The following is a 7842-nucleotide window of genomic DNA, read 5'->3' on the forward strand; positions in this document are numbered from 1 at the left end:
GTTACTCCATATAGGCACAAAGCGTATTAAGAAAATTGTTTTTGGCTGAATTGGATATCTTAAACTATTAAAAATAGAACAATTTTGCCCCCCATTTGTTTTTGGTATCAATAATACACTTACCGTTAATAAACTGGCTCATTTATACCCTCACAATTAACGGTTACTCCATATAGGCACAAAGCGTATTAAGAAAATAGTTTTTGGCTGAATTGGATATCCGCATAGGATAGATATTATCTTCTTTTTATTTTGGATGATAAACATAACTGTTCAACCACTCCAAAAATCACCATGGCTACCGTTCATCCACCGAGAGCCACCAGTACACCCCCATCTTCTTCTCCTTACGGGTTATTCCAACCCATTCTACAGAACCCGAAGAGAAAATGAGATAAAAGTGAAAGTTTAGCCGCCAACGTTTACTCCCATTGGAGCCGCTTTCCGTGGAAAATTAATCGTTATTTTACTATGGGTATTTCAATGAACAACTTGATTTTTATATCAGTAAAAGGGGCAACAAACTTAGCCGAAAAGGATGACCGCGCTAGAAAGGCCTCGTCTGCCACATCTAAAGGTTCTACGGTCAGAGTTTATTTTGAGGGTGATATTGCCAGCCAGATCTGAAGCTTTTCTAAGGAAGAAATTTATGATTTTGAAAATGGGTTTGGAGGGTGGCTCATTGGTATTATTTTAGTGGTGACGGGGAAGGTCGGCACCTCTTCTGGTGGGATATTGATGACGAAAGGTCCCTTTTGTTTAGTGGTTGAGATATCTTATAGTGGTTGGTTTTATATCTTTATTTTTCTTCTATATCTACATGTTGAATTTGGTGAACACTTCTGTTAAATGATCATCTTGTTGTTTGATACTCTTTGTTTTAGTTTTGCAGATGAAGAATTGATTAGATAAGCATTTCACAATTTAACTTGAACTTTACATCTTGAATTTCTAACTTAAAGTTACCTTTTTGATTATTAGAATTGTAACAGTTTCAATAAATATCCAGGTGGTGAAAAGGTAGTTTTGGCTCTTTGTCGTTGTAGATGGTTTTCTTCCCGGTATAAATTTTCAGGTTGTTGGCCATTGTTCTCGTTAGGTTGGAGAATCCCACGTGGAGATCCAATTCAGCCAAAAAGTATTTTCCTAATACGCTTTGTGCCTACGTGGAGTAACCGTTTGTTGTGAGGGTATAAGTGAGCCAGTTTATTAACGGTAAGGATATTATTGATACGAAAAACAAATTAAGGGCAAAATTGCTCTATTTTCAATAGTTTAAGGACAATTTTGGCCCTTTTCCGTTATATAGATAAAACACGGATTAACCGGCGGATAATATGGTTATGCATATTATCCATGACTTCTTGAATATAATCATTTTTGGGAGAATTTTTAGTTTCCCAAACTTTAGCAACCCCTAATTCGAGCTTTACAAATGTAAGAGTTAAACCCATTAGTTATCCATTGATTATTTATTTTCTAAGTGGACAATATGACTCTTATTCATATTTGACCCATTTTTAAAAAGTTTATTATCTAACCTTATTTTTTAACAGGTAATATGAGTGGATAACTATTTTATTTTATCCATTTTGCCACCACCACTAGACAAGACCCAACCAGTTTACTTTACTGCAACATAGGGTTAATCAAGATACGTTGTATGACAATAATACTCTTAGCTTACTTAGGGCTAATTATTTAGATTGCAATTAACTAACTGCATTTAGATTTTGTCCTCTGTGGAAACTTTTTGCTCAAAGATTCAATTTGAATAGGAACATATTGTTGTTTTTGCATGTAATTTATTTAAATTTTCACTTGATATAGAATATGTTTTGCTACAATATTATTAAGCGTCTTTTTCAGAGAAAATGTATGATCATAACCCTTTAAAATTTTGAATAGAAAAAATTTGCCTTGCAAATATCGACTCTTGTGTGTTATTTTTAGATATTTCTTTTTTATTTTTTACTTTTTTTTTCCCGGTTTCATTGGCAGAACCATTCATATGTTTTTGTATATTGTAAATAATTTGGCACACCAGATTTTCCTACAGGCTACAGCTACTAATAAGAACCTTTTCGTGTTAGATTGTTGCTTTTAACTCAAAAATAATTGGAAACATTTTGATGTTTATATTATAATACATATTTAACTAAATAGCTACAGTTGATCTCATAATTGGTTGAAGATTATAGGTTTGTTTTTACATATATTTCTCTATGGGTAGAAACTCATCCCTAAAAAGCTCAAGTCACGATAACATTAGTGAAACATTCATAGGTCGCCACGTGCCGAAGCGGTTCAAGGAACAATAAAGGTTGCGGACGAAAAGTCAACAAGGATTAAGGTCGAGGGAGTCCTCCAAGATTGAGGTCGAAGTCTGTCACGACCCGGATTTCCCACCCTCGGGAGTCATGATGGCGCCTACTAATGGGAGCTGGGCAAGCCAAACCTTAACTAATTGCTACACTTTCATTTTTGCTTCCTTTTAACAAAAACAAGTCGATAATATGATAAAAGCGGAATTTTAAATAAATAAACGGAAGCCAACAATTATATATCTTAAGGCTGTGTCTCTTACAACTTTCAAAACCTCAATACCCAAAACCTGGTGTCACAGTGTCACAGACTGTCTAAAAGTCACTACATACAAGGCCTGAAGAAAATACAATAAACTATTTCTGAACGAAAGAAAATGAAACATGGAATAGAGATAGAGGGAGACTCCAGGGTCCGCGAACGCCTGCAGGTCTACCTTAAGTCTCTGGGTGGACTGAAGGAAGCCCTCCAACTACTGTCCATAAGCTGCTCTGGGATCTGCACATAGTGCTGACTGTAGTATCAGCACAACCAACCCCATGTGCTAGTAAGTATCTAGCCTAACCTCGGCGAACTAGTGACGAGGCTAGGACCAGACTACCAAAAAAACCTGTGCAATTTAAATGTATACAGCGGAGAGGAAAATGCAGAAATAACCAGTAAATGTGGGAAGGGGAAACATGTTGTGAGGGGAAATAATGGTTCCGAATAGAAAGCATCAGGTAAGGAAAGTAACAACATAACTAGAATATCATCAAGAATCAGAAATCAACAAGTTGCACGGCATCACCCTTCGTGCTTTTACTCTCGTTCTCACGAAATCAATCATATTATAATAACGTGCATGACATCACCCTTCGTGCTTTTACTCTCGTCCTCACCAAATAATATTTTATAACAAAAGTATACACGGCATAACCCTTCGTGCTTTTAATCTCTTTCCTCACCATATAGTCAATGATAATCGGTAAGGAATGGTACATCGTATGGCACGGCATCACCCTTCATGCTTTACACTCTTTCCTCACCATAACTAATAATGCACAGTATCACCATTCGTACTTTAACGCTCTTCCTCACCCAAACAACAATCACAAACAAAGGGGCAAGGGAGTAAACAAATAACAATAGAAATCCCGGAAAGGGAACAATTTAATAACTCTTTCTCTTTCATTCACTTTTACTTCATAACTCACTTTACCATTTGTGCAAATGCTCCAAAGGGTTCAATCATCTCATATACTTTCACACTTTGTAATATAACTCGAGCCAATGCTCCTCGAAGTTCAAAGGTCATAATTTCTTTCCCAAGCTTTTCACAACATAAAGAAATCATCACTAAGGCATGAAAGACACAACAAAATCAAGATATTCACAACATAAAGACTCACGGTCATGCTAAACACCAACGTATAGATACTCGTCACCATACTTATACGTCGTACTCAAAAATTATCACTTAGCAAATAGGACTCAACTCCTAATCCCTCAAGCTAAGGTTAGACCAAACACTTGCCTCAAACTTCCACGGCTAATTCAATCCTCAATTACCGCTTTTCCTTTTAAATTCGGCTGCAAATCGATTGTATCTATACACAAATGACTTCATAACATCAATAAATTCTAAACAATTCGAATCCAATGCCTAATTATAGCTTCCCAAGTATTCTTCCCAAAATCCCAAAAATCGACCTCGGGCCCGCTTGGTCAAAACACTATGTTCGAACCAAAATTTGATAACCCATTCATCCACGAGCCCGAATATATAATTATTTTCAGAATTCGACCCCAAAACGAGGTCTAAATCACAATTAATTATAAAGCCCTGACTCTACCCAATTCCCTAATTTCTACCTTTAATTACATGTTTTAGGCCTAGAAATTCAATAGATGTTGATGAAAATGGAGGAAAATAAGTTAAAGATTACTAACCCAAAGGTTTATGGTGAAACGATGCTTCAAAAGTTGCCGTAGAACTTTGAAGAAGAAAGAGTTTGTGAAATTTTGGTGAAATCCCGTAATGGGTTCTGTTTTGGGACTTTAAAATAACTAGGCAAAATCCTTCTTCGCGTTCGCGATAAGCTCAACACGTTCGCGATGAGTCAGGTCTGAAGACCTTCATATTCGCGACACAGGTCTTACGTTCGCGATGATTTAGCACCTCGAGCTCTCACGTTTGCGGGCCAGTGGCCGCGTTCGCGTAGAACAAACTGGTGGCCCCTCCCCTGAACCCTACGCGTTCGCGAGTGGAAGGACGCGTTCTCGAAGGGTCTCCACCCTGAGCTTCACATTCGCATCACAACCTCCGCGTTCGCGAATAAGAAACTGGGCACCTGAGATCTTTGCCTTACGCGTTCGCGAGTGAGACCACGTGAACGCGAAGAATAAAATCCCTGGGCACAACAGCAGAAAATCTGCAACACTTCTAATAGCCAAAAACCATTCCGAAAACACCTCTGAAACACTCCCGAACCCTCGGGGCTCCTAACCAAACACAGGCACTAACTCAACAACATCATATGAACTTATCCGTGCGATCAAATCGCCTAAATAACCTCAAAATCAATGAATCAAACCTCAAAATCAAGAATTTTTCCTCAAACATCATCAAGTTTCTCATTTAGAAATTTAAGTCCGAAACACGTCAAACGACATCCGATTTCATCAAATTTTTACAGGAAAAACTTAAAACATATATAAGACCTATACCGGTCGCCGAAACCAAAATAGGGGCCCGATACCATCGCTTTCAAATCAGATTTCATTTCCAATTTCCTTAAACATTTCCAGAAAACAATTTTACTTAGAAATTCATTTCTCGGGCTTGGGACCTCGGAATTCGATTCTGGACATATGCCCACGTCCAATATCACGGGTCCGGGTTTGTTTGTCCAAAATATTGACCAAAGTCAAACTTATTCATTTTAACATCAAAACTTAGCATTTCCCACAAAATTTCATATTTAAGCTTTCTGGCTACGCGCCCGAACTACGTACGCAGATCGAGACAACTCTAAATGAGGTTTTCAAGGCCCCGGAAGCACAACATGGATAATAAAATAGGTGATGACCCCTTTGGGTCCTTACATTCTCCACCTCTAAAACAACCGTTCGTCCTCGAACGGACAGAAGAAGGAAGTACCTGAGGCAAGGAATAGATGAGGAAAACGGCTCCGCATATCGGACTCGGACTCCCAAGTCTATGCCTAAGGAGGCTGACCTTTCCACTGAACACGAATAGAAGGGAAACTCTTGGATATCAGCTGACGAACCTGCCAGTCTAGAATAACTACCGGCTCCTCTTCATAGGACAAGTCCTTGTCCAACTAGACAGTGCTAAAATCTAACACGTGTGATGGATCGCCGTGATACTTCCGTAGCATGGACACATGGAACACTGGATGCATGGCTGATAAGCTTGGCAGCAATGCAAGTCTATAAGCCACCTCTCTCACTCGATCAAGAATCTCAAACGGACCAATGAACCTAGGGGTAAGCTTTCCCTTCTTCCCAAATCTCATCACGCCCTTCATAGGCGACACTCGGAGAAATGACCACTCACCAACCATAAAAGCCACATCTGGAACCTTACGATCTGCATAGCTCTTATACCTGGACTGAGCTATACGAAGCATATCCTATCTGATCTTGACCTTGTCTAAGGCCTCCTGAACCAGATCCGTACCCAACAACTGAGCCTCTCCCGGCTCAAACCATCCAACCGGAGATCAACACCGCCTACCATATAAAGCCTCATAAGAAGCTATTTGGATACTCGAGTGGTAGCTGTTGTTGTAGGCAAACTCTGCTAAAGGCAAGAACTAATCTCACGAACCTCCAAAGTCAATAATACAAGCTCGGAGCATATCCTCCGATATCTGAATAGTCTGCTCGGACTACCCATCCGTCTGAGGATGAAATGTTGTACTCAACTCAACCTAGGTACCCAACTCTCACTGAAATGCTCTCCTGAAAAGCGAAGTAAACTACGTACCTCGGTCCGAAATGATAGATACCGGCACACCATGAAGGCAAATAATCTCCCAGATATAGATCTCAACTAACCTCTCGGATGAATAGGAGACTGCCACAGGAATGAAATGCGTTGACTTAATCAGCCTATCAACAATGACCCAAACTGCATCGAACTGTTTTCGAGTCAGCGGAAGTCCAGTAACAAAGTCCATAGTGATCCGCTCCCACTTTCACTCAGGAAAATCAATCCTCTGAAACAATCCACCAGGCCTCTGATGCTCATACTTAACCTGCTGACAATTCAAACACCGAGCCATATGTGCAACCATATCCTTCTTTATTTTATGCCACCAATAATGCTACCGCAAATCCTGATACATCTTCGCGACACTCATATGGATAGATTACCGGGAAATATGGTCCTCCTCTAAAATAAACTCCCAAATCCCATCCACATTAGGCACACAAACTCGACCCTGCAATCTCAAAACTCCATCAGCATCTAAGGTAACCTGCTTGGCACCTCCACCCTGCACCGTGTCTCTAAGGACACATAAATGGGGATCATCAAACTGCCGATCATGGATACACCCCGACAACGAAGAACGAGCGACCGTGCAAGCTAATACTCGACTAGGCTCAAAAATCTCCAACCTCACAAATCAATTGGCCAAAGCCTGAACATCCCGAGCAAGCGGTCTATCATCGACCGAAATATAAGCAAGACTTCCCATATTGGTTGACTTCCTACTTAAGGCATCGACCACCGCATTGGCCTTTCCCCGATGATATAAGATAGTGATATCATAATCCTTCAACAACTCCAACCGCTTTCTCTGCCTCAAATTTAGCTCCTTTTGCTTGAATAAATACTGAAGACTCTTATGATCCGTGAACACCTCACATGCCACACCATACAGATAATGCCTCCAAATATTCAATGCGTGAACAATGGCTGCCAACTCTAAATCATGCACCGGATAGTTCTTCTCATGAATCTTCAACTGTCATGAAGCATAGGCAATGACCTTGCCATCCTGCATCAATACTGCACCAAGCCCAATGCGAGATGCATCACAATAAATGGTATAAGGCCCTGAACCTGTGGGCAAAACTAACACTGGTGCCATAGTTAGAGCTGTCTTGGGCCTCTGAAAGCTTGCCTTACACTCGTCCGACCATCTGAACTGGGCACCCTTATAGGTCAACCTGGTCATCATGGTTGCGTTAGGTGAGAACCCCTCCACGAACCGACGATAATAGCCTACTAATCCCAAGAAACTCCAAATCTCTGTAGCTGATGCTGGTCTAGGCCAGTTCTTGACTGCCTCAATCTTCTTCGGGTCAACCTGAATACCCTATGCTGATACGACATGACCCAGGAATGCAACTGAACTCAACCAGAACTCACACTTTGAGAACTTCGCATATAACTGACTATCCTTCAGAGTCTGAAGAACCACTCTGAGATGCTTCTCGTGCTCTTCCTAGCTGCGGGAATATATCAGAATATCATCAATGAAGACTATCACGAACACATCC

Source organism: Nicotiana tabacum, chromosome 12 (genome assembly GCF_000715075.1).
Source record: "Nicotiana tabacum cultivar K326 chromosome 12, ASM71507v2, whole genome shotgun sequence".
Taxonomy (NCBI): domain Eukaryota; kingdom Viridiplantae; phylum Streptophyta; class Magnoliopsida; order Solanales; family Solanaceae; genus Nicotiana; species Nicotiana tabacum.